General features: G+C 41.5%; 1 long non-coding RNA gene across 1 annotated transcript in view; it reads right to left on the reverse strand.

The window, feature by feature from the left end:
• Positions 1-3081: 3081 nt before the first annotated feature.
• Positions 3082-26809, reverse strand: part of LOC136791804 (uncharacterized) — a 34531-nt gene continuing 10803 nt past the window's right edge. The window contains exons 2-4 of the long non-coding RNA XR_010834598.1: positions 6374-6423; positions 4931-5020; positions 3082-3127 (exon numbers count right to left, since the gene is read on the reverse strand). This is a non-coding gene — a long non-coding RNA (uncharacterized lncRNA). The remainder of the gene's footprint in view (positions 3128-4930; positions 5021-6373; positions 6424-26809) is intronic.

The following is a 26809-nucleotide window of genomic DNA, read 5'->3' on the forward strand; positions in this document are numbered from 1 at the left end:
TCTCTTTTTCTTTGGTTTGCATCTCCAGTGGAAAATGCTGTCACTGGAAGACGGCATCTGTGCTAGCCCCAAGTGCCCAGCTGAAAGCTAAAGAATGTGCCTCAAAATCCAGCAAAGGACCTCAGTGAAAAGGGGACGCTTTCATTTCCCCTGAAATTTATAGGGCATATTTTCTCCCTAGCCCACACATCATTTGGGGTCATTCCACAAGCCCATTCCCTAAATTTACAGTCTTTATTTGGTATTTGTGTTCATGAGGGCTAAGAGCAGACATTCTTGCTCTGGGGGCTTGTGGTGTGAACACATCCCAAGCAAGGGAACACCAGCAGCCCCAGGAGCACCCATCTGCCATTAACATTTCCTTTTCCCCACTAATTTGTTTCTCTCCAGCCCTGGTAGGAAGGCTGTAACCTTTACTGAGAGCTGTTGAGGAGGCTGGGAACGGAAAGGGGACAAAATGACCTGGGATTTGCTGGGAGTGGGGAAAGTGGGGACAGAGGAGTCCCAGCTGTTACACTAAAGCAATAGGATGTAAAAAGTCTGAACGCCTTCAACAAGAGCCCTCTGGAGGAATTATGTCAGATCATGGTTGGTGCTTTATATCACACCTAGCACACAGGAAAGATGGTATGTGTCGTAAAATACTTGCAGGTTATTTTAGGAAGCTTTATTTATTAAAGTGTCAGGATGCTTACTAATGACAGCTTCTCTTATGCCTTGTAGAAATTAATTACTGGGAAAACCCAAATTGTGATGAGCAGCTTCCCTCATGAGAGGGAATGTTGCCCACAGAGCAATATTCTTTGGGCCTAGCTTTTGGGTCAGGTAAAATTATCTTACTGAGGACCTTCAGAGCAGATATCCATGCTCTTCCACATGTGACGTTCAGGTGTTCACTGCCGATGACAGGCTGTCCCACTGGCTGCTCAGAGGCAAATGGATCTGCTTGGCCACACAGAGATATGGATGGAAGTTAAACTACAAAGGGATTAAATTTAAAACCAAATCCATGTCTGTTTTGAAGCCTGTCTGACCCTTTGCCTAGTACCCCTTTGTTTTTTTTTTTACTGAGGGGGTCCCTGGGAGCAAGGAGGTTGAGGCTGTGCCAGGGCCAGGGCCTGGTGCTGGAGGCATAGGGCCAATGGATTATTTGCATGTTCCAACTGGGAACCATCTTTTAGCTTCACTGACAAGGATCCAAGCATCCTTCTGCAGGCGCAAGGAGGGAAACAGTCCAGAGCTGTCCATCAGTGCAACCTGTTATTAAGTAATCTATTGCACAACGCTCCTCCTGCCATGCAGCTCATTTTCCTGCCTCTAATTTGCCTTTCCCAAACAGGCTGAGGATGCTAAGGAGTGGGCACTTTTTGATTTGACCTGTCTCCTTTCACCCCAAAGCATTTCTGCCATTGCTGCTTCCTCTGCAAACCCTCGCCTCACTCATTGCAGTGGGGCAAACAAAGCCAGACCCGGCTGTACTTGAGCGACTGCTGCCTCATCTTGCTCTGATCAACCAGTTGTGACAAAGCTTCACCTGGAAGCAAACTGCTTTGCTGCAACAGAGACAGCCAACGGTAGTCAAGAAGAAAAATTCTGGCTGCCTTTGCTGCCCCGGAGTTTGTTTCCATGAGCTACAGCAGCAGGTCTCTGTTTTGGGACCAAGTCCCAGCAGAATGGTGTCTCTGCTACCAAGGTTAAAACAGACAAAAATAATTCCCGAAATTATTTTTTTCTTTGTCTGTCTAAGCCTCTTTTTCCCTTTTTAGTCTATTATTATATCCCATCTACATCTAAACTGTTCCCATCTTATTAGATTCCCTGATTTCCTTTTCCCACAGTTCAGGATGGGAGGTGAATAATTTGACTTTACAACACATGCCTCTGCTGTTACAGACCCTCATAATACAAACACTCAAGGGAGCTGGACGTTAAGTAAGAATTTGAGGCAAGAATTGAAGCAGAAATCAAATACAGTCTCAATGGCAGTCTTTATCCCTCATACTTAGCCTAAATCAAGCAATGAGGTTAAAGTGACTCGAACTGTGGCATACATTTTCTAATAGCTCTGCAATACATCATCCTACAGGTTTGCTCAATAAACTGAAAAAGCTGAGTAGCATCTTATATGGTATTCTGTGGTAACAATACATGGATGCCCCTTTGAAAATGTGATATGTCTTCTTCAGTCATTCTAAGAACAGTAAATGTTTCATGTCCCAGGGTATGAATAAACTATTTGCATAAATTAAAAACAGACAATTAAATAGCTGGATCATATTCTGCATAGATTTCTGAGGCTGAAATCAGTGCTTGAGAAATGGTCCAAAATTCCACGATTGTTCACCAAATGGCTGGAGCTTCAAACATCTGGAATTTAAAACTTTTAACGTCTCTTCTCCATAAATTTTAGCCACCTCAAGGTCTTTCCACCACAACTACAACTTTCCTGACATGTTTTAGTGCTTGAGGTTAAAAATCACACTTTACCTCAGCTCTGTCAGGGTCAGATTTGTGGAGGGTAATTCTGTTGGACAAGATATCTTTGCGATTACTTAAAAATCTGTCACTTGGGGGAAGAAATAAGACTTTTCCACAACCCCTTTGAAGAAGAAGCCATTTAAGTGAACAAAAAGGGCTGGCTCAGCTTGCAACAGGGGAAAGAAAAAGTGAAGCTAAATTACCTAAACAGCATCTCAGCTCTTTGCAGCACGGCATTGTTTTGCAGCCAGATTAAGTGAGTAGATTAGAGTACTTGCCAGGGTTAAGACCAGTCACATCAAGACTTGAGCAAAAATTAGTGGGTAAGCCAATTTTCCCAGAAATCTCTAAAGACTAGCTCTAGGAATGATGGTTTTTCCATTCTACTTAGCACTCCACGGCACAGTTTCACAAAGCTTTTCACTCCCTCCAACATTTAATGGGTGGTATTTCCTATTTTGACTGGTACAGAGCTCATCTATGCATCTATTAATGTGTGCAAAATGTCTTTTGCCAAAGCCTCCTTTTCTCTCACCCTCTTCATGAGGCTGAATGGATAGAAGAAACGTCTTTGCTCTCACGTCGCAGTCAATACGCCATCTTTGCTTTTTTTTCAGCATTTCATGTGTTTCTTTTGTGAAGCTGCAGCCTATTTAAATTAAAGCAACAAGGTGAAGTGTTGGCATCTTAGTTCATGGTTCAAACACCTGAGTTCTTAGTATATATATATATAAAAAAAAAAAAAAAAAAAAAAAAAAAAAAAACAGCCCAGCCCCTAAGGAAAAAGATTGTTCTTAATGTAGCTGAGTTCCAAGAAAAAGTTGAGGTGTGGTCTTTCTGCAGAGAAACACTCAAAAATTATTGCCTCTGAGTCTGGTTAGGGTCAAATTAAGAGCTGCCATAAAATATGTTTGCATTGGTGGAGAGACACCCGGTAGCTTGTGCTTCTCTCATGTGTTACAGATGGCACGAGCCCAGAGATGTCCCTTACGTTTATTGAAACCAAAGTTTACTTTAAAGAAAACTTTGGTTATCTCTTGGCCGTGTAGAGTTTCTTTAAATTCTCCGTTGTGTTTGCTGTGGTGTGGGATGCTCATGGGCTGCAGCTGTGTCTGCCTTTTTTACTCCTTACCCTCATGCTTTCTCATCTCAGAAGGTGGACTACCCAAACAGATGCACACTGTCGAGAAGAATGACAACTCTGTGGCAGAAGACCAACAGCCCTGGGCTGAAGAGCAACAGCCTTGCTGTTTGTTTATTTGATTCTGGCATGTCAATGAAGACGTATCAGGTCTTGCTCCTACCCATTTTGTTCCTCCCTGGCCTTGGCCCGGGCGAGAGCTTGCATGTATTGCATGTGATGGCCCAAGCCAGGAGGTTTCAGGGAAGTTCCCTGCACGTCTTCTCAACTCAGAGAGATCCTCAGCTGCTTCTGAAGTCCTTGTGAAGTTGTGATGTTAACCTCGATGTCCTGGACAAATTCCAATGTAAGTAATTACAAACTGCCTATCTCATTTCAGCCTCTTATGTCAACTGCATGTAGTGTACTTTGGCTCTGAGATTTTTTCTCCATTTTTCAGTTCTAAACAGTTGCATAGCACTGCTTTGTGGAATTACCCTTCTTCCACCTATGGTGGCAGTTCAGTTTGTGATGCAAACTTTACACCATAAAGAAACAAAGAACAGATAAGTGTCTCCACATTCTCACAGTATATAATGCTCTTCAGACAGTGGATGGATGACTTCTCCACTAGGCTTCTCCCTCCTGACAGAGAATGGATGGGGGTGGGAAGCTGGCTGTCATGTTCCAGCTATTTTCATTTGATGGATGGCTCTGTAGTGCTGTTAGCAAAAGCCATCATTTAGACCTTCCCAAGAGTACATTATAGCACACAGTTGCCTCCACATCCGTGTCCAACCATCAGTCTTCTGCCACCAGATAACTCACAAAAGAAAAAGTCTGTCCCCTATCTGTTGGTGAATCAGTGTTTGTGATGTTCACCAAGTTCCCAGGATGAAGGGTGCAAGAGGGCATCTCAAATAGATTATGAATATTGATTTCCTGCAGCTGTTCAGCTACTGATGGATATACATACAGCAGCATGGTGAAGAAGTTAAACTGACTTTTTAGTGGTCCAAAAATTGGAAAAAAAAACACAAACCACTCTGGGTAGCAGAGAAACCTTCCATAACCCTTTCTGCTCTGCGTAGCTAACTCTGCCTTGCCTGCAGCAAATGGGCCCATCAATCTGTTTTATCACACCCCGATCATGCAGTGCTCTCAAATTCAGATTTCCCCCAGCTCTTAACATCTCTGACCCTCCACCAGACAGTACAGGAAACACGTAATAAAAAAGTTACTAGAAGCGTTCAGCACAGTAAATGTGGGGACATTTGTGCACCCTGAGAAAAACCACAGGCGCAGCTGCCTAAAGCCAAGACATTTACTCACCTTCAGATATTTATTATTCCTTTCTTCCAACCTACTTCCTCGCTGCCATCTGTCTCCAAAGCAGGAGTGCATTCCAGATTATCCTTGATGCTTAAAACACAGAAAGACAATGACACAAATGGCAAACTGTCTGCTCAGAGGTCATGGGCTTTTCTGTACATCTCTGCCAAACACCTAAACTCTCTGCCAAACACCTACTCCCAGTTTTGTAACATTTTCATAAGATTTCTTTAAAAATAAGAGGATGCTACTTCAGGCCTGCCTCTGAAAGGGAAGACTAAAAAAAGCCAAACATATTTCTGGTATTATACCACTAGAGCTAATGGTAGGTGACTTGGTAGGCAGGATTTGGTGTTGCTTGTGGTTTTGGTGAGTGAACACCTTCTTCAACACCTTTTGTCTCTGTTCTGCTGTGACAACCTCCATCCAAGCACATTGAAGTCTTCAGGATGTTTCTGCAATTGTACATCTTGCTTCTACTTCATTCCTTTCTGCTCTTTTTTTTTTTTTTTTATTATTTTTTTTCTGATTGATGTGAATCAGATCACCTTATAAGGTGTTAGTAAGAGCTGGTTGCAGAAAGGTTGGATTTCCAATTCCAGTGTAGTCTACTTTTGAAAGCTCACCCTGTGCAATTGCAGCTGCCCAGTTGATCATACCTAATTCAAGTGTGTAAATAAGGTAAATACACATACATAAATAGATAAATGGGATGAATTTTTCATCAAGGATGGGCAGCTGTGGTCTTTTTGGGAATCCAAATTTTCCTGATCTGCACTGCCTTATTTTGACCCACAGTGCCCTGACAGTATGACTTCAGTGGGAGATCCCAGAGTCAGAGCAGGCTGACATGTTAATGTCTCTGTGGCTTCAACACTGAAGGAACAAAGCTTTCAACCATGCTCTGTAATGTACTTACATGTTATTGCTGGGTAAGGCAGCACTTGAAGTAGTAAGCAATTTTGTTTTGTTACAGAGGAAATAAGGAGTCTGGATCTTTCCTCTCCCACATCCAGGCACCCCCACCCCTTCTCCCCATTACATTGTTGAGGCACTAAAGGGCATCCACATGAAATCTTACACTGAACCTGCTTCCTTTTTCCACTGCCATGTAATTTGCCACATCAATGCAGCTCCCACCCTAGGATCTGGAAATTCTGTGTCCCTTTTCAGAGATCTCCCTTTGATTTTCTTGGACTTGGCTGTGTTTTTAAGCCTCTCTAAGATAGCTGTACAGGAGCAGGAAATTCTGTAGACCCCACTCTGTCTCAGGAAGAGGAGAAGGAGCCAAGCTCCTATTAGCTCTTCCTTTTCATTTGCTAGCTTTTGGAAGAAAAAAAAAATTGTCAGACACAAAAGAGTGCTAGACATAAGCATTTTCATTTGACTTTTTTATTCCTTTTCCCTTTCTTATAGTGTTCAGGACAAAGGGTTTCCACTCACGGTCCATGCCTGGGTCAATAGCTGCTGATAGGCAGGCGGAAGGTTTCTTTCTGCAATATGTGGGAAAGCAGAGCATTTGTTAGCTCTAGACAAGTTTTCAACTTCAATGCATGAATCAAATACCTGAATCAAATTATTATTTGCAGCTGTGAAAATTGTGATCATGAAACCTGATTACAATTCTCCCCCCCCTCCCTCCAAGGTCAGTGACAATATACAAAAGACCTTCCCTTCTCTAAAGTAAATATTTCGTGGAACAAACATGACTTTTTCTCCGTAAGCTTTGTATGTCTGAGTGAAGGAGGCTGGACAGTGCCGGCAGAGTTCAGAGCTCATGGGAGGTCAGGACGGAGACGCTTCGTTCTCTAAGCAATTGGTCACTTACTTTTGTAGGCTTGTTTTTCCCTTGGCTGCTTTTCCCTCTCACCTCACTAACCGTTTCAAGACAACTGGTGCTAATCCCTAAAGGACCGTGTTTTGTTTTGTTTTTTAACAAACACACTTTTAATTTGACCGTGAGCCTCTCCACATCCATTTTCCATGCAGTGAAAGCCACATAATCCTCTACCTTCAGAGATTTTCACTTGCATGTAAACAAGCACCGTTGTTTCCTTACACGAGGTATGTTGCAATGATATACATCCCAAATGCAAACAGAGACTGCCTGCTTTTTGTTTAACTATAGTGCATATTTCAGCAGTGTAGGATGAGTTAAACTTTCATTCTCCAGCCAACAACCCATTACAGAGAATGCAATCTGAACCAGATGGGCCCAGGTCATAGTACTTAAGATCCCTCACAGTGAGATCCAATCTTTGGTTGCATCTGAAGTCTTACTTACCCATTTTCTGGAGTCAATGGATCTACTTGTTGGAGTAGAAGCAACTCAGACAAGTAAAACATTAGAGAATTAACTTTTAAAAAGTGTCTGTAGCTGTAAACTGCACTAGAAGCAAATGCTTTCCGTATGCAGACCATCTGCTGCTGCTGTGCTTTCCAGGCGGTCCTTGCTGACACAATGTCAGCTTGGTCTCCTGGTCAGGCTGGTCCACTGGGAGGCTGGAGACCTGGGTTCAACCCTTTGCATGGCACAGACTTCCTGGGTGCCTTAGGGAGTAGTAAAGGCAGATGGAAATATGGGAAGCATTGTAGGGCTGGAATTGCTGGGGCATACACAGGGATGTGTTGTGTGCTGCCACTGCTCGGAGCAGGAACAGCTTTCCTTTTATCCCGTCTGCCCCACAGCTCCCACCACGCGTAGGAGTGGGATATGGTGGCAGTGCTGGGACACAACAGGAAGGTAGAGACAAGGCCAGCATGGCATGGCCTTGACAGATGCCTGCAGGAACTTAATCAGAGGGCTCTGACAGTACACAGGGATCAGCAGTGGAACACATAGGTAGTAAAGCAGCATGATTAAACAGGGAGGAGCGGTACCACCTCCACTGCCCTCAGGGCTTTCTTGTTACAGAATGAAAGCCCCAAAGCTGCTTGTGAACTTGGGCCTTCGGATTGGCAATTTGCTGGGCTCCCTGCCAAGCCACTAGGCCAGATGTTCCTGACGTCGTTTGAAAACCACTGTCTCAGTCAGTAAACATCACATCAGTCCAAGCTCAAACCTGATTAAAGGAAACTTTGGATTTTCCACTTAATGAAGAAGGGGTGAAAGGTAGGAATGTACAAGAGATTGCTCTTAGCCAAGAACGAATCAAGAAAGTCAGTGTCTTTATTTCACTGACTACAACTACTGTGTAACTTCAGACATGGGGCAGCTTCAGTATAACGCGGTCACCGGCAAATCTAAAAAATGCTAGGTTTCAGTCAGAGGATCCTCCCAGAGTTCATTTGGTTCCTGAGGCTTATAAATATTCACATTTCTTAAGTTCAGAAACCTGGGCTGGAAAATTGCACCAGAACAAGCTGTCTGTGGGAAATTCCTGCACCTTATTGCTTCCATTTCTGATGCTACAAAGATAACTGCCTTCTTCATTGTCTACTTGGCATCTACTTGAGCCCAAACACATGCCAGAGAAAGGTATTGAAGTATTTTAGAATGACATAAAGGTTAACTGCTCTTTCTCCTTTGAAAACCTACATCAACCTACAGAGAGCTCTTGTTGGCTTTTGCCCCTCTCCAGCTCTTTCTCCTCTGCCTGTATCAGAATGACAGGGACTGGACATCCTTTCATGACAGCATTACTCTGAGATGATGTTGAGGTGGGCCCCAAACTGTGGCTTTTCTCCCATTTTTATACAGTCAGAAAATTAACACGCTATCAGGAGATAGAAGGCTACTCAAGCATTTGATATTTTTCCTGCTGTTGATGATATCATCCAGCAATAAAAAAAAAAAAAAAGACAGATTATAATTTTCAAAATAAGAACTCCATTTGAAGCACTTTTTCCCAGCTTATACATGGACATTCAAATTGTTTTCATCTTATATGAACATAACAAACTTCCTTTGTGTAGGACTTCAGGCATGGCTGCTAGGACACAACAATGTTCTTGTGATGTGGATCTCATGGCCTCTCATTGTGATACAAAAGCGGTGCATCAGATGGGGTGGCTGATCTGAAGTAAGACTGAGCGTCTTCATCAGATACTGCCTGAGAGGACACACATATATGCATATCCACGAAACACTCCCAGCAGCACTGAACGAGTGTTTACGAGTAGTATGCATTCTCACTAATCTGAGCAATGATCTGGAATGATATTGCAAGTTTGACTTTCTATAGGGCATTTTTTTGGTTTTGCTTTAAAGTGTATTTATAAATATGTCCCGGACATGGTATCCTCTATTTCTGAAAGACCATCAAGAGGGCTTTCCAGCTCTTTGCTGAATTGCCAGCAAGTGCAGGGGAAGTGGATTGTTAATGTTAATATTACACCTGCTGTCTGACTGAGCTTGCTGTGTGATAAGAAGTAGGGCTGCTTGACAGCAGCTTGGACCATATTGAAACAGCTTCAGTATTTGATGGGCACAGTGGGGAGGTGAGTAGCTGGGAAGGGCAGAAAGCATTGCTTCCCTTTGCTCTGTGCTGAGCTGAGACATCAGCTCTTCTCTCCTGATCTCTTAACTGTGAGCAATAGGACATGACAACGTGCACATGATTAACTGGTTTGTAATACGTGTCTCAGGTGCAAAGGGGGATGACTTCATCCACCTGACAAAAGCACAAATGTCTGGTAAAAAACTGAGGGGGAAAATGTCCCATGGGAAAGCTGAGGGAGGTGGGAAAAAAAAAAAAAAGAAAGAAAAAAAAGAAAAGTGTCATTGCTATGTGCTGCAGGGGCTCAGGAGTCACCACAGGAGCTGGTGTGAGTCAGGATAGGCTGCTGGGTTGTGAAAGGAAGGCGGATCACAGGGCCTGCCCATCTCACCGTACAAAACCAAGGAGATATGAGGCTTTGAAGCCCCCAGCACAGAGCCCCTGTGCTCTACCTCAAGTTGTGGCAGCTCAGGATGTGGCTGTCTGCTGGGAAGGTATCTGCAGAGACAACTGGGGGAGAAGATGGGGCTGCTATAGTACCTTGACCTGGCTCAGACCAGGCTGTGGAGCATCTCGGTGGTGATGCTGCTTTGAGAAGTTTCCACCCAAACCTTTATTTGTGCAGCTCTCCAGGGGCTTTTCTGCAGAGAGCTCTGAAATCCAGGCCAAAACAAAAGCTCAGAAGTGTCTCTTGAACTCAGACCATCTCACAGATACTTTTTTTGCCAGTTGTTTTGCTGAAGAATGTGTGTGGTTCCTGCTTGTAGGCAGGTACACAATTAATTTGGTAATAGCTCCACTGAAAAGTGTGGAGCTGGGAGAAGAGGCTAGCGATTACAGCTGTTTAGGTTTTACTCCTTTATAGAGGTAGATCATTGTGTAGACTTGTACTAGAAAAAGATCCTCAAAGAGTTGACTTGGCAGGAAAGCCAGGGATGATGATGAGGTGTGGGAGGGATGGGATGGCCAGGGCTCAGGAGGAGTGGGCAGACAGACTGTCCCCTGCCACCAGGGAAATCCCCATGCCCTGCTGCAGGCAGCCTGCCTAAGAGAAAAACAGCAACAGTGGCATCCCAACGTGGACTTAAACCATGAAAAAATATAAGTGATTTCCAAACACTCTCAAGGCTGGTAAGATGGCCAAGTGCACGTGACTGTGTTTGCACAGTCAGGCAGGTGCTGTTAGTTGTTATTATAGAGAAAAATCCATTTTCATGCTATTTCTATATATATTTTGTTTTATTTTATTTTCCCATGGAGGTGTACTTCAATACAAGAAACCCAGAAATGGAGGCATTAGGTAAATTATTGAATAATCAATTAATTAATTATTAAATAAGGGATTAATAACTTTACCAAATCTTGTGGAAGCCACAGGCTCTTCCACGGCAAGAATTCACATCCTTAATATCGGATAGCCCAGTGCAATATGTGAGTCTGTGCCTATATATATGAACCACTTTAACAGTAGAAATAATCTAATTCACTTTTATTTCACTACATGCAATGTGAAAAAAGTTCTTGTCCTTAAATGAAGTAGAAAAGCAGATGAAATCAGATCAAACACTTTGAGAGAGTTAAAAATTAGTGTAGGAACACTGGAAGACATTCGATGAGCCATTAAATGATTTTGTTCCTTCCAGTCTGTAATGGCCAAACTGATAGCAGAAAAGTAATTTATTGAACTACTTTGTCCTCCACTTGCACATGTGTGATATAAACAGAGAGATAATAAACAGCAGCTGGGGATCCCTTTTTTCATGCAAAAGGGAACTTGTTTGAAATTTTTCTTGCTCCCAACTTTAAAAACGTTTACTTTTTTCAGCTTAGGACAATTGCTTTCATAGTGCAAAACAACGTTAATCATCCTGAGTGATGGCACTGAGCTGGAGAGATGAAAAAAGCGTGGAAGCTCGAGGCATTTGCGATGGTTTAAACCAATCACTTGAAATCAGACAACGTCAGTTCAGTTTACTACACATTTTTATGTAAGTAGTCAACGCTGCTATTAACAGCTGGACTTCAAAGTTCGGATGGAGCGGGAGTCTTGAGGTCTGTGTAATGTTACTTCCCCCCCACACTCCGTCCATGTAGTCATTAACAAGAGTTGGTTTACATGAACATCAAGTGCTGATAAGGATGTCTGAGTATTGACACAGAAATTGCTCAGTAAAGAGAGCAATTTATAGGAAAGCCAAGTGTAAGACATTAGTCATGCACTATTAGGGGACAGCTAAGTTTTACAGAAGGATCTTTTGAACTCAATTGGACTTGAACTTAATAAAAGCAAATTCCAAAGGAGAGGTTTGCTTTATGTTGGCCAAACATATTAAACCAATATTGCTCTGTAGGTAATAATAGCAGTTCAATTATCCTAATTCTACCTTCATTGGAAATACAATTCTGAACAATGAGAGTTTAATTGCAAGCTTATAACTATTAAAGAAGGTTGGAAGTTGAAAAAGATTGTTTGTTAATATTTTACCTGCAGATAAATGAAAAATTGCAAAGAATAACTGTTATAACAACAAAGTGATTGCAGAATGCTAATATTTATTATATATAAAAATATATTTTATAAATTATATATTCTAATATAAATATTAAATACACATATATATTTAAAATTGTCTTCTACTGAGAAAAAAAAACAGCATAGAATTAAAGTCACATTTAATACTGAGCTTTAAAACAAGCTTAAGTACTTTTCACACAACAGGTTATTAACTTGTAGAACTCATTGCCACAGGATTTTATGGAGACCAGGAAAAAAAAAATAATTTGAAACTAGGAAAAACCATCCATTGGTGACTATTAAAGTCCAGATACAACCTCTGGAGCAGGAAACCCCATACCTGCCAACTGCCAAAAGCTGAGAAAGTCCAGAAGGGAAAGATCATTTAATATATCCTGCCTATTGCAATATTTTTTTTCAAGCATTTGCTGGTCTTTGGTAGAGCTGGGGTGGCAGGACAGACAGACATTTATTCTGACCTGGAAAAAACAGTCACTTTCCTATCACATGATGAGTGTTGGACTTCTCTTTTCCATGGTGTGAATAATGAGAGTGGGGTTTGTGCGTTATTTGGATTCAAGAAAGCTTTCCACCATCCGTCACCACAGGATGGACTAGTTTCTGTGATGGCATTTATTCATGCAAAGAGCAAAATCCACTGCTGCAAATGACTTAAAAAGAAGCTAAATCTCCTTGGCTCCAAGGGACATGGGAAAGGGATGAATTTCGGAGAGGGACCTCAGGCTTCTCGGAGCTGGGTACCATGGTACTGGGATGCTGCTCGCTCACTGCTGCTGGCAGCATCAAAGTGTGCATGAGTACGCAGGTTTGGCTTTTCAGTGTGACAGCACCTGTTAATTGTCCAGTTAGGTATTACCTATTAAACATTTACTGCCTATTTCCTGTACATGTCTGGTGGGGCTAGCAGGAAATTTAGAACAAATTAAGCGGCAGCTGTAATCCCTCAAACATCTAACAGCCCCTGATATTATAAAATATTAGAAATGGATGTCCCAAGGAACAGACACTTTTAGGGCAGCTAACTTCCCCTGTGTCCCCAGCCCGGCCAGCCCAGGAGGTTAAATTACTCAGCTGGTATCTCTCCGCTTACGCTCCCTGTCTCTCCACCCACACTTTTGGTACGTTTGATGGGGCTCTTTCATCCCCCCCCACTGTTCCCACACAATTTCACATGTGGTCTGAGTGGGGCACTTCCTGCCGTTAAAAAAAGCAAAACCAAGACCCCTGCAGAAACAGCCTGCATGCAGAACACCCAAGTTGACAGAGTGTGAGAGAGAAGGCCTAATCCATACCAGATGAGCAACAGCAATAGCCCTACTGAGCCAGGCCAAACACAGAGCAGAAGACAGAACAATCCTTTTCTTCCCCCCCTCCCTGTTCCCTCTTCAAGTGGACACTTCAAAACACTAGGAAAATATTCCAAGGAGCATGCCCCTAACTTTAAACCGATATTGTTTGGGTTAAGTTGCCTACCATGCAATGTTCTTTCTTCACTTTCAAAATAAACCGTAGGAAGCATTAATGCAAATACTATATAAACACACATTCATTCCTACATTTTAAAATCTGCCCTAGTGCTCAGGCTTTAGTTGCTGTTTAATTTGATGCGAGAACCAGATGTATCTTGAAATTGCAGATCTTCACAACCTTCTTACATGTAAACAGGAGGAAATCTGATCCATATCTGAGACAGAGACCTCCAGAGAGCAAGCTATCGAACCCTGCCGCTGGTCCCTGGCTTTTGGATGTGCTTATCGGTTTGATTTCATTTTAATTTCATGTTATCAGACTGAAGAAAGGAAGTGCACCAGGGCAGATTTTTTTGGATGCAGCTCAGTAAAAGCTTGTGGATTTTTTTTTTTCCAAAAATTAGTCAATTAGTTGGGACCCGTTAAAAACTCAATTTTTTCACATCAAAAAAGGAGAATTAGAAGTTAACCCATATTTCAATAAAAGAAGGGAAAAGGAGTGATCTGAAATTTAAAACTAGTTCTGATGTTTTCTTTAATGAATTTTAAACAAGATTTGGATAAATATAAACATGTAAAATGAATATATTTATTAACAGATATAATTATAATTATTTTAATAAAAGTTAATTTTTATTTTTTAAGAACATTTTCAGCTCAAAGTATTTTTTACTTCATTGAAAACATTTTTTTTCCTGTCAAAACATCCTATTTTTTAAAAAAAAATATTTTTTTTGTCTTCAAACTTGGACATTTTATGCAGCTCCAAAGTGTCATATTTTGGTTATAATGTTTTATGACATAAAATTCACAGATGGAATGGAAAAGTATCATTGGAAATTATTGGGGAAAAGGCATTTTTAATTGAAAGAAATCTCCTGAAAAAAATCCACCACCTTCCTGTTATGCTGTAAATTCAGTGCTGAGTTGGACATTTCAGACTTTCTTTAGTCGTTTACAGATGGATGTGTGGCTTTCAAAACTTTTCCTCCAAGCACAGGGTAGATGGGCAAGGCAGTGCATACCTCCTGGCACCTCTGGCACCTGGGGCTCTCTGGGGCCTCAGGGGAACATCTCAGTGTCTGGCCCCATAAAGAAGCTGTGGAGCAGCACTGTGGATCTCCACGAGATCTTTTACTTTTTGAAGACCCATTTAAAGCAAATTCAGGACTCTCCATACTAACACGGAGTGCAGAGATTGTTTTCGAGGATGCAGCATCCCGTTATTTTGTTAAGGGCAAATAATACAATGAGCATATCTGAAGGAAAAAACAAAACAAAACACACACACACACACAAAAAACTCAACCCTCTCTTAAGACATTAAGCCTCTATTTTCTGCAGTGGGTCAGAATTTCACCTCCTTCTCCAGCAAAATCCTGGCCTCCAGATGAGGCACGTAACATCTCTACGTCCCTCACAGGCCCTTACTTCTACAGGGCTGAATCTACTTTGATTACTCATGGATATGCCAAAAATGATGCATTCCTGCAGTCACCAGAAGGAGCTAAATAAAGCCTATTGGGTCACATATCCACTTCCAAAAGAAGTGCCTGAATATATATTTACACAATACTACACCCGATGACAGCTCCAGAGCTATTACACTCTAACAAGCAAGCGGCTCACACTGAAGTACAGCTTCGCTGTAAGTTCTTCACAACAGACCCAGTAACGATCCAAAATTCGCTTTCCCTTTCACATCCCTTTTCTGCTTATAGCCAAAAGGAGTATGAAAATTCCCCAGAGGAAGATCAGAAGCAGAGGCAAACAGCATTAATCATGCATAACGACGCCTGTGAGATGAAGTCAGCATGCTCCCTGCTCTCCCTGCCTTGAGGAGGACATTACACAAATCCGACCCTTCGGCATTGTAGCAACTCACTGAAGTGCCCCTCAAGGCCAAGCACTTGATTTATTTCCTGTTCTTGCTGCCTCAATGCTGGCATCTCGTGATGGCTCACTGCAACACTGCATCATTTCTTCTTTCCTCCATATAGACCTTTCCTCCTTCCCCTAAACCGCCCTTTTGATAGGGGAAGTCTTCCCCAGCCATGGGAGCACAGCTGCAGGAACGCACTGGTTCAGCCTGCTCATATGCCCATCAAAGTCATGTCTATTGAACAGCAGGGGTTACCGAGGTCTGTCCAAAACAGGTGGCCTCTTCGGGTGACTCGGTCATCCAATTCTGGCTCTGCCAGGGTTTGGAGGTGGTGGGAACAGCTGGGACGGGGAGATTAAACAGAGGAATTGGAGAAGATAGGACTGGCCATTGCATAGAGGAAAGCAATAGGTCTTCATTGATTTCAGTTTTATATCCACAGAGAAACAGGGTGATTAATTTTTTTTCCCCATCACCATTATGGAATAGGAGTCAGTTTCTTAATGATGAAGCAGTGCTTCAAGAAATATGTTAAAAAAAAGGGGTATGCAGATATTTGCCTAATATGCTTCTCCTATGTAAACTTGCAGCATGTTTGCCCCAGAGAAAGAGCATTGGTTTGAGGAGAAGGGGAGAAGGTCCTGTACATAACTGATCTATGTGGAGGAAAACCTAGAAAATCTCAGTAGTTCCTGGTCCTAGGAAAAATATCCCTTAAGTAAGGATGGACATTGAGCTGAAATCTCCAAACAGCCATTGTCATTGAAATTTTTCCACTTGATGTGATGACTTGTTTCTGTATCTCCTCTCTCTCATCTCTTTTCCCCAAATGTGGGCATTCTCTTGCTCCTGAAATCTCTGAAGACACAACTGTGGTCACTTGGCATGCTTCAGTATGTGATTCACCAAAACATGAGCCATGCATCAGGCCAGATATTTTACTGTAGATTTTGACATATGAAGGGGCAAGTTCTGAGATTTTTAAAGTATATAAGTCACTCACACAAATGGGAACAGATTTGTACCCTGAAACTGGGGCACTAAAATCTGGTCAGCTAAATATTACATACATACATGCATACCTAGAGTCCAACTTCTCTTACCATTGTTTATTGTACTATCCTACTTTCATGTAAAGAAGGAAAAAGTTCACTGGCAGTTGCTCTCTCCTATGAACAAAACCCCTATTCTACATTTTTAAAGCCTGCAGCTGAATAAACGAGAGAACCTGGCCTTTCTTTACAGGCAGGGGCTGTCAATATTATATGATGCTGGAGAAACACAGGGAGAAGTGAGTCAAGGAATGAAACACCAAGATTTTCTGTTTCAAATACCAAATGTCTGAAGCCAGTGTTAGGCTGTGCCAACGCACTGAGGAATGAGTGAAATGTGAAACATGATCTCCCTAAGACGCTGCAAGACATAGAGGCTGGATTCTCAGAGTGTTGCTATTAAAAACCCATTTGAAACTCTTGGTTCTCCTTTGGGAGGATAACAAGCAGAAAGAGTTTGCTGGTAAAGATTATATTTAATTCCATGTTTAGGATGCCTGGGCAGAACATCAGGAACAACAGTATTGCTTGATGTTTCTCCCTTGTTCAGCTTTCTGCAAGATTTTGTTGTTGTTGTTATTGGTTTTGGGGGCAGGGGGTTGCCTTTCTCCCTTGGGCGCAAGAATGGCTGAAACGTCATTAGCTGCAATAATTAATCTTTGCTTCTGTGCAGTTTCGAGAAGCAGTGGCTTTATTGAATAGCCTTCTATTTAAATGTAAGCCAGATGCCGTTCTCGTAGCCATCACAAACACAAACTATTAGTTTTAGTTCAGGTCACGGCCAGTTTAGTTATTTGAACTTCTCTAAATGGCCTTGCCTCCCAGCTCTCTCGTTCAGCGAGGCTGGAGCATGGAGTCTAAATAAGGCAGGTAATAGTAATTATTTTAAACTGAATTTTAAAGCCAGCGGAGACCCACATTACTTGAGAACTGGAGAAAGAACTGAAATTTTCAATTCAATGGTACTGAGATGCCAGACATTTATTTCTAACTTCGCATGTTTTAGCTCAGCACCAGTGTCTGCAGCACATTTACATCCATGGTCAGGTGGAGCAAGTCTCTGTGCTACAAGTGATCCCTCTGAAGTCAGGAGAACAATTTTGGGAGCCAAAAAATACCTCCACATAGTGAAGGCCATCCAGCTCAGGCCCTAGCAGTTATATAGCTGTATTTGCGTATCCCGTAGGGCACTGTTCATAATCCTTCTTAGGGTTTCATATCTGAAATTCACATACCTGATGGTAATTAATACAAACAATTTTGCTGGTCAAGGACCTGCCCCAGCAGCTCAGGGTGGAGCCTGGTTTGTGGGGTTAAGATGGCCAGCATCTGTCACTGCTCTGAAGCCTTCAAAGAGAAGGAAACTTGGTCTGCAAAGTGCGTCAGCAGCAGCCAGAAAAAGAACTGGTGGGGCATTTCAAAGTAGGAGAAGTAATTGCCTCAGTTCAATCTGTATTTTCTGAGTTCGGCTCATAAAACATGTAGTGTTTACTCCAAACTTGCTGCTTGAATCACAGGGTTTTATTTGACTGAGCTCCCGATGCCCCTCATAAATAGCAAGCAAGAGCAAGCAGCTGTACCCATTCATTTCAGCAAGCTTTCTTTGTTACCCAGTTCTTTTTTACGAGGCTGAAAGTATCTGTTTGTGTTTTCTTAGAAGTGATTTGATAAAAGAGAAAATTAAATGTTACAAGAAAACAAGAAGTAAAAATTAGCAAGACGAGCTTAAAACCAGGGGTAACGGATTTTGTTAGGCAGGATAATAGATTAAGCAAAAGACGTATGATTGAGGCACACAAACCTTTCTTCACATATCTAGCTGTTGTCATCCAAGGCAAGACATGAAGGAACGTCTTCACATCTTGCCAATGCAGGCTTGCAGCATGGAGCCAGTAGAGCTTGAAGCATGTGCAATATTTTCCAATTTCCTGATGGGTTCCATGCAACGCAAACAAAGTTTAACTTTTTGACTAGATCGTTAAAAGTGTTGGCAAGAAGGTGTCAGTCATGTCACTGAGCTGGTTGCTGCATCACTGTAATTGCTATTAATCGATAGCATCTTGGAGCTGTTTTGCTCAGCTAACAGGTTCCAAATGGCTTGACACTGAAGTGAAAACAAAGAGAGTTTTTTTTCCTTGTCTTCTTTTCACACTTTATACTGCACATTAAAATCTACTCTCTGGATCCTGATATCAGATAATCTGGGTATAATTAATGCCTGAGAACATTTGCCCCCTGCCTTAGTTTTACAAGAAGAAAATCTGATATTAAGATTCTTTTTGTTATTAGAATAAAAAAGAAAATATATTAAATTTTAAAGTCAATAATTGGTGGAATTGTAGTTATCTGGGTGTCAAATTCTATGGAGGATGGGAAGAAAAGGAAGCCCAGGGACTCTATCCTTAAAGCAGATTAAAATCCAAGTGTTCAAACAGTTACTTAATTGCTGTAACCCATTATTGAGATGAAGTGATTTCATCCTTGCTGTCCCGTGAAACAAGACCCTCAGCAACTGAATGGTGAGGAACAGATGGAGGGGTGTCAAGAATGATAAAAAGTTCCTGAGTATAAATATAACAAATAGGTTAACAGAAAGGAATGGCGCCATGCATATCATAAAACCCTGCTAGGCTTATCATGTTCAGATAAATCTTGATTTTGTAATGAAATAACATCAGAGCCTTCTGCTTTGGGTTTCACAGGTGATTAGATCACTGATGTATGTGGCAGGGGATAGCAGCAGGGAGGAGGAAACATTAGCAGGAGCCTTAAATGACCTCTTCTAGCTGCTCTTTGATACTGTGAGAAAAGCCCAGCCAGATCATTGTTATTTCATTGCCAATTTTGTGGTGGTGTCCTTCCAAAATTAGTTCAAGTGGAAACAAACTCACTGAAGCCTTTGCAAGGAGACCTGGTGTTGGTCCTGAAGGGGTGAGGAGCCTATCAGGAGAGTGGTACAGCAATGCTCATCTGTTGATTTTCCTGCTCTCTTTCCTGAGAGCAGGACTTTGCAGACCCTGGGAATTGTCTGCACAAAGTTCCATCTCCATGAGGTCCTCCAGCAGCATTGTTGAAAGACAGAATGATTCCCCCATCATTTCTGAGCTGGAACGACAGTGGCAAGCTGCCTTCTCATGGTGCTGTGGATAGGGAATGGCATGGTGAGTTCAGCACTTGCAATTCATTTCTAAATCCCATTTTCATCCTCCTTTTTTTTTTTTTTTTCCATTGTACTGCAAGAGTGAAACATTTTCTCAAACGAAAAATCTCCTGAGACAATGATGTATAAACAAGCAAGGCCTCCACGTAACAAGTGAGAAAAACATTAAATTTCATTTCCGGCAATGCACCTACCTATTTATCTTTCCTCGCACTGTTCCTTTTAACACAGAAAATACCCCTGAGCTTTTGAAATCCTCAAGGTATATTGGCAACGCAGAGGTCAGTAACCTGATCTCAGTGCTAAAAAGACACTAACAGTTCTTGAGGGTAAAGGAAAGCTCTTTAATGATTTTAGCAGATGAATCAGAGGAGAGGGGGAGGGGTCAACTGGTAAATCCCATACGACCCTACAAAAGATAACCTTTGACTTCTCCTGACTCTCTGAACTGCAGTGCCAGCAAAATCCTGAGTTCTTGTGGGACCAATAAATCCTTGGGTGTTCATATCAGAGATCCTATATTCCGGCTGTAAAACTTGAGAATCCCAACACAGCTCGGTAGTTAAAAGTCATCACTGATAAACCCGCTGGGCTTCATTTACCAGCAGACTGGTCTGTGGCACTGAACGGGGAGGAAAAAATCCATTTCTGCGCTGGAATTGCAAAATAACCAAAACAACAAATCTGTAGGCCAAGTTCTGCCCTCAGATATGCGCCAGCAGCTTGTGGAGAAGTCAATGAGCGTTGAGAGTGTTTATTTGAGGGCAGAAGCTGGCATCAAGCCCCCTCGCTCCATTTATTCAGGCATGGAGCACGATGCTGAAGGCAACCGGCCTGAACCATGCCCCAGCATCCCTCAGAAAATGAATTCTATTGAAAGGAAAATAAAGACTTGAAGCAAGTGGTGTTTGGGTTAGAAAAATCAAAAGATACTGCTATTTTTATTTTGAGGAACAGGCTGCATCAGCAGACAGCATGAGATGTTGCTATTTGGAAATACGTGTTTAAGATGAGTTTCCCTTTCCAGAAAGAATCCGTTATGTGATGCAACTATTCCGACCAGGGAGCACTTTTGCGCCAATAGCACAACGTTTCTTTTGCAGGATGGTGAAAGTGCTTCTTCAGTCTCTGGCTGGCTTCTGACCAGGGCTGAAAAGCCAGTCCGAGACAGAGACCTACCACTTAGTACTGGCTGCTCTCCTCCCTATCTGCCCGCGACTTTGGTGGATGATCCTCTCTGTCTTAGCTCTCCTTAAAATAAGCCTAAAAATCATTTCCCTTTCTCAACTTCTTTTATTACCTCTGGGGTTTGGTGGACAGATTCAGGGGCATTTCCACATTCATGCCTGTGGTTAGTGCCTGGTCCATGGCTTGTGTGCAGAAATGTCCAGGTGAGCTGGGGTGCAAAATCAAATCCTCACTTATTTTAAGATGAATCTCAATGAAGTCGGTGTGCTAAGCTTTGATAGCAGGCAGACAGATTTAGTGATGAGGTCTTTTCAGCCTTACGCCTTTTGCTCACATTTGGGTTTTTCACTCCTTTAATTGGATTGTACACACACATGCCCAGTTATGTATACGGAAGAGAGATAGTGTGATGGGTCTTGCAGGTAATGCTGCATGAATTAGCCCAGAGTTCCTCTCTTTCCTTATTTATAATTGCTAATGTAACAGTGGCAGAGTTACAACTGTGGAGAACAGTCCTATTCACTTTGCAGCTATTTTACTTCACCTTTTCCAAACAACAGTATACCTACCACACTGAAAATTTCTTCTTAAATCCAAGAGAACATTAACAGTGCAAAAATTAGCTGTATGGCAAAGTAAAAGAAGTCATCATTGGGTGTTTCAAAGCTCATAGCTGTTTTTTGTCATAATTTATTTTCTTATAGTTACTTCTGGCTTGGTAAAAGAGCTCAGGTAAAACAAACAGGTAAAAAAAAATTAACGTTACCAGATCACCAGTGGCACTGCTTGTGGAAAAGGGAAAATTAAACTTTTATTCAGCATTTTGCTGTTCAGTAATGATGGCAATGATTAACACTGTTTTAAATCATATAAATATGTCAGATTCTTGTCCAACACATATTTTCCAACAGTTTTTCTTTCCACTTGCCTTGATGATCATCAGCATTTGAATTAAAATGAAATGAAGGCATTAAAGAAGAAAGTAAGTAGTAAGATCAAGGGTCATGAGTATTTGCTCTTGCACTGAACCTGAAAGGAAATCTTCCATAAAGAAGTTTTTCCTGAAAGGCCAGTGGGAAGCTAACAGAAGCATTAAGATGGAAGATAGGATACCTATAAAAAGTTATGTTTCAAAAGAAGGATGTGGGAAGAAAGGGAAGTAGGGAAGGAAATGGTATTTTAAACCATATTAAAGTAAGAAGCAGGTTTCCTAATTCTGAAAGCCTTAATTAGTCCTTTTTTAAAAGTTAAACAAAATGGATTAATCCCCAAACATTGCATTAAATTTGCCACAGTTCCTGCCCTTCTATTTGTGTGGGTAGGAGTTTCACAAAAGACCTCAGTAATAATTATAAAACAAGGACAGCAGCCCAACACACAGCTAAAAGCCCATCAGTAATGAACTGGAGTGTGTAGCTTAAAGCAACACTCCAATAACAAATTAGTTAGTGTGCGTGGCCCAGCGCTGAAGAGCAACCCAACAATAACAAACCAGTGTGTGCAACCCAAAGCACTCAAGAGCAACCCAACAATAACAAACCAGTTTGCATGCCTGATGGGAGAAAAGAAATTCAGCAAGGAAACAGATTTCAGTCTGAATTTTCCAAGGGGTTATTATTATTAACAACAGAGAGTTAAACTATTAATGTTTAAATTAAGAATAATACCTTCTGGAGCCCAATCCTGCTCCCATTGACTTTAATGGGACTAGGAATGAACCCAAAGTGCCCTTAAGGGATTTAGCTAGTGAAGAGAACAAACTTTTACCTGTAACTAATGAGCCCACCATGGCAAATGGAAATTTCGTTCATCTCCGCTGGATAATGTGAGCTGGCCTTTATGGGGAAATGGAAACTATATAAGTCCTGGCACCAGGGCTGTGCTTGTGGTAACCTGCTCTCAGATGCTACTGAGCTGGATCAGGGTTAGATCACCTAAAGTGAGGATGCCTTTTCACCTCGCTGTTTTCCTAACATGATGAAATTCCCAGATGGGTCTTCAGAGGGGATAAAAGGAGGCTAGATCCACTAAGCAGCTGACATAAATCATGCCTTATTGCATGAACCCCCTTCCAGCATTGCTTCACGAACACACACACGCACATCATTATATACCTTATGGTGTAAATATATTATGGTTACATTTTCAAGTTCAAATCCATCATCTGGGCCTCCCTGTGCAGAAACCCTCTGTGTCAAAGCGAGCTCCCTGCATCCCACTGAGCAGTATCTGACTCCTGAGGTCCTGAGCACAGCCCCAAAAGCTCAGACCCAGCCAACCTCTTCAAGCTTCACAGCATGAGCCCATCTCTGATAGAGTTTATACCTCCCAGATGCAACAAAACTGAAACAACAGACATCTATCAAGCCTGATCCTTAAGAGAAGGCTTGCTTAATCAGACAGGGTGTGATCCTGCCTGAAATATGCTCTTTAATAAGTGAAGATGATAGTCATTCCCTTGCAGTCTTTCAACTTTTTGCATCACTTAGTTTTCTTAATGAGAATAAAAAGACTGATTCCATCCCTTACTCTAGAAGGACATCTCAGAAACAGTTCCCATTGTCAGCCTGGGGAGGATGCTGGATGGAGTCACTCAGGGACACAGGGGCAGATCCAGCACCCTGTGACTGAGCTCCATCCAGCACGGCCGTTTGCCTCTTGTGATATCTGCTGATTGAAGGGAGCTGGGAAACCATGTTCATAAAGAAGACACTGAGCTGATGAGGAAGACAGGGAGAGATCTGGATTAGTAAGAAAAAGTAAATACTACAGAAATTACTAGAACTCTTTCTTTTTCCCTTTGAAAGACATAATCCCTAATATTATAAACTGTGGTTTGGCTCTCATATCAATTTTGCCCAGTGAATACTGCAGAGGGTGTCTTGATTTGGACCAGTTTAACTTGAATCAGAATGCAGCTGAAGGTGTTTAGAAATTATTTTCAATCTTCACCACTCCAGAGACCTGGCTGGGAATGTAGCAAATAGATCAAGGAAATTAAAAGGAACATTGGGGTCACTGCTAGAGGTCAGGCGAGAAAACGAAGAGTTGGCCCTGATTAATCAGAAACACGACGCTGTTGAGAAGAGAAAATATTTTGGGGTTTAGACTCCTGGCAAGCAACAGCAAAATACCCATAACTGCCATTGGCTGGATTTTTTCCTTCCAACCAAACCAGAGGAAATTCCTGAACTGACAATGAACAGGAACAATGAGTGAGTCAGTACCCTCAATGCCAGAAATTCTCTGGATTTCCTAGCCAGACTGATGTGTTTGGAAGGTCACAACGATACAGAGATACATTTCTGTAGAACTTGGGGGTTGAAGATAAGCCAAGCCAAGTTGCAGATAATGAATACAGAAATATTCCAACTACCCATAAAACATCATATCTCTTGAGACAGAGAAGACACACTTTCTCTCTCATTCTTTCCATGATTGTTTGCTCATTTATAGCGCTAAGTTGCTGTTAGTTTTAAATGAAAGGTGCTCGGATTCTGTCTCTGTTGATGATCATGTAAACCACAAAAAGAGAGCTGTGGGAAGATAACGCTAAGAAATCCTGACTGCTAGTACTTCTAATCTGTCTAGTCTAATTCCAAGAAGACTTTTTCATTTAGTAAAACGAGGTCTTGGAAATATCTGACACCAAAGATGTGTAAGAGTCAGAGGTAACATTACTTTTGTTTACTTTTTTTTAAGACTGCTCATGACTTGCTGTGCTATGTCCTGGGTCTGTTCATTAATGCTTACCTCTAATACTCATCAACATAACTGCAGATACAGGGTCAGGACTTAGAGTTATCCTAAAACCAGATGCAATACAATCACTTATATAAATAAGTCTAATCAATGTAATTGTCATCAGGGGTTTACAATGCAGACTGTTAGTAGCTCTCGTTGAGCTCAGGTGGATCAATTTGCCTTCTGCACCTAAGGATGGCACAGAGAGACTTTGACATATCAACACCAGCTTATCAAGTGCTCTGGAAGTGATGGAAGCCCAGGAAGTGAGGCAGAAGTGGGCAGTCAGAGGAAAATATTATTTTTAAATCCTAATGGGAGTCTGTCCTCTGAGCAAAAAGTTACTGGTACTTTTACTGTAGGTTACTCATCTGTTTACTTGTTCTTAATTTAAATGGAAAACTATGAATATTATCTGTAGGACACTTTTTTTCCCTTGGTAGCTGTAAAGTCCCTAACACCCCACATCCCAGACCTGATCTCACACTGTTAATAACATTACTAAACACGCATGATAGATAGAGGTTCTGAATATATCCAGACACACAAAGCAGATACACAACATGATATTATTACTGGCATGCTACAAATCTCATTACTTTCAGCAAATATCAATGGAGAAGTGACCTCTGCGCAATGTGAACACAACCAGAAACCACAGCCCCCAGGCTTTTTTTCAAATTGAAATTTCCTAATCTCTCACTACTGTACCAAACACACAAATATGCAACAATGGATGGAAAGAAAATAAGGGTTCTCTGTATGAGTGTTGGATTAGAAAGGAATGGCTGGAAAACCAAAATTGTAGTACAAGAACATTCCAGCGTGGGGATCTGATGACACTGGAGCTGAGCTCTGCTCCTGTGGTTTACAGTACCACCAGACTGTATATCTTGCGAGAACAGTAACCTTGCACTGAACGGCTTCGTCCACATTATCTGTGTATTATTTTTCTCTGTCATCATCAGAGCCATTACTGTTATCATTAGATAAAGATGAAAAGTTAACCTGGGAAAAACAAGGCATTTTTATTATTATTATTTGTTTATATCTAAAATTTCAAAGGGTACAGTGGGAGCAGAAGATATCCTCTGGAACAGGCTGTCAGGAACTGCAAGTTGATACAGATGTATTGATTTAATCAGCCTGTATGACACCATTTATTTATGCAAAACATCTGTGACAAATATGTGGTACTTTGAAGGCACAGTGATATGCGCCCGGTCTTGTCTTACACATGAAAATGTGTGATAAGAGCATCCACGTAGCTCAGAAGGGTTGATTTTAGGGTGTATTTTCTTTATGTACCACCTACATTCATGTTACAGAGAGCAGCTCAAAGCCCAGGCATGTTATAAGAGCCTTTTCAAGAACTGCAGTAAATTTTAGATTTGAATTCAAATTTGCAATCTAGCACAGAACATTGAAATGGGCAAAGAAACTGAAAATCATAAGTGTTTTTAAAACAAACAAACAAAAAGACATTTTTTTTCTGGTATATATTAGATACAAAGCAAAGATCTTTTTAATCCATGGGAAGGCAAAACTTGTCTTACAAATTTAGGAGATTGCTTGATTGAAGAGAATATGGGATTGTCATCTCTTAAACAACAGTATGAGAAAATATTTGGAGTTCATACGTACACCAGCAAAAGTTTACATGATAAATCAGTAGCTTGAGTGCTTCCAGAATACTAGTACATACGAATGTGTTGAAACTATTGTTTCTGTTGTCTTTTTAATGCTACTGGGAAGCTTTTTGTGGTAAAGCAATAGAGTTATTGCCAGATACATTATTACAGTCTCAGTCTAACATCTGCAATTACTATGGAGTAAACGGTTCGCATCCCATATGAAATATAAAAAAAATGAGGAACAGATTTCACTATTATTCTCCCTCTTTGCGAATTCTGTGACATTTTTTACTGTATAATCGTGCCTGGGCAGTTTAAATATCTGGAAGAAATGGGAGACAAAGTGCTCATTTACAATTAGTGATGGCTAAACATAAAAAAAAAAAAAGAAGGAAGAATTTGGTGGTTCACAAAAATGTCAGAAGAGTTCAGATGATTATCAAAAATCTATGGAAATACTCTCTAGAAATCAGACTGAAGCACAATGAAAGGAGGCCCTCATATTCTGTTTTCTGTAAATGCTTCTGAAAAGGTTCTGATCTGAACAGGTCACCCATTTGTTAAACTCTGTTATTGGACTCCCCATCCAACCCAGGGGGTTGTTTCTCCCCTTCCATGACAAGCACCCAGCCCTGCACCATTCTTCTGTTAGCAGCACCATCCACCATAACACTTGCATTTCTTTCTCACACCCTGTTTCTCAGAGCTGGGAGGAGACTCTACCATAAATATCCATCCAGCTAGCTTATTTCCTTGCTTCAAAGCTCTCCTTTAA

This window comes from Anser cygnoides, chromosome 12 (assembly GCF_040182565.1).
Source record: "Anser cygnoides isolate HZ-2024a breed goose chromosome 12, Taihu_goose_T2T_genome, whole genome shotgun sequence".
Lineage (NCBI taxonomy): Eukaryota > Metazoa > Chordata > Aves > Anseriformes > Anatidae > Anser > Anser cygnoides.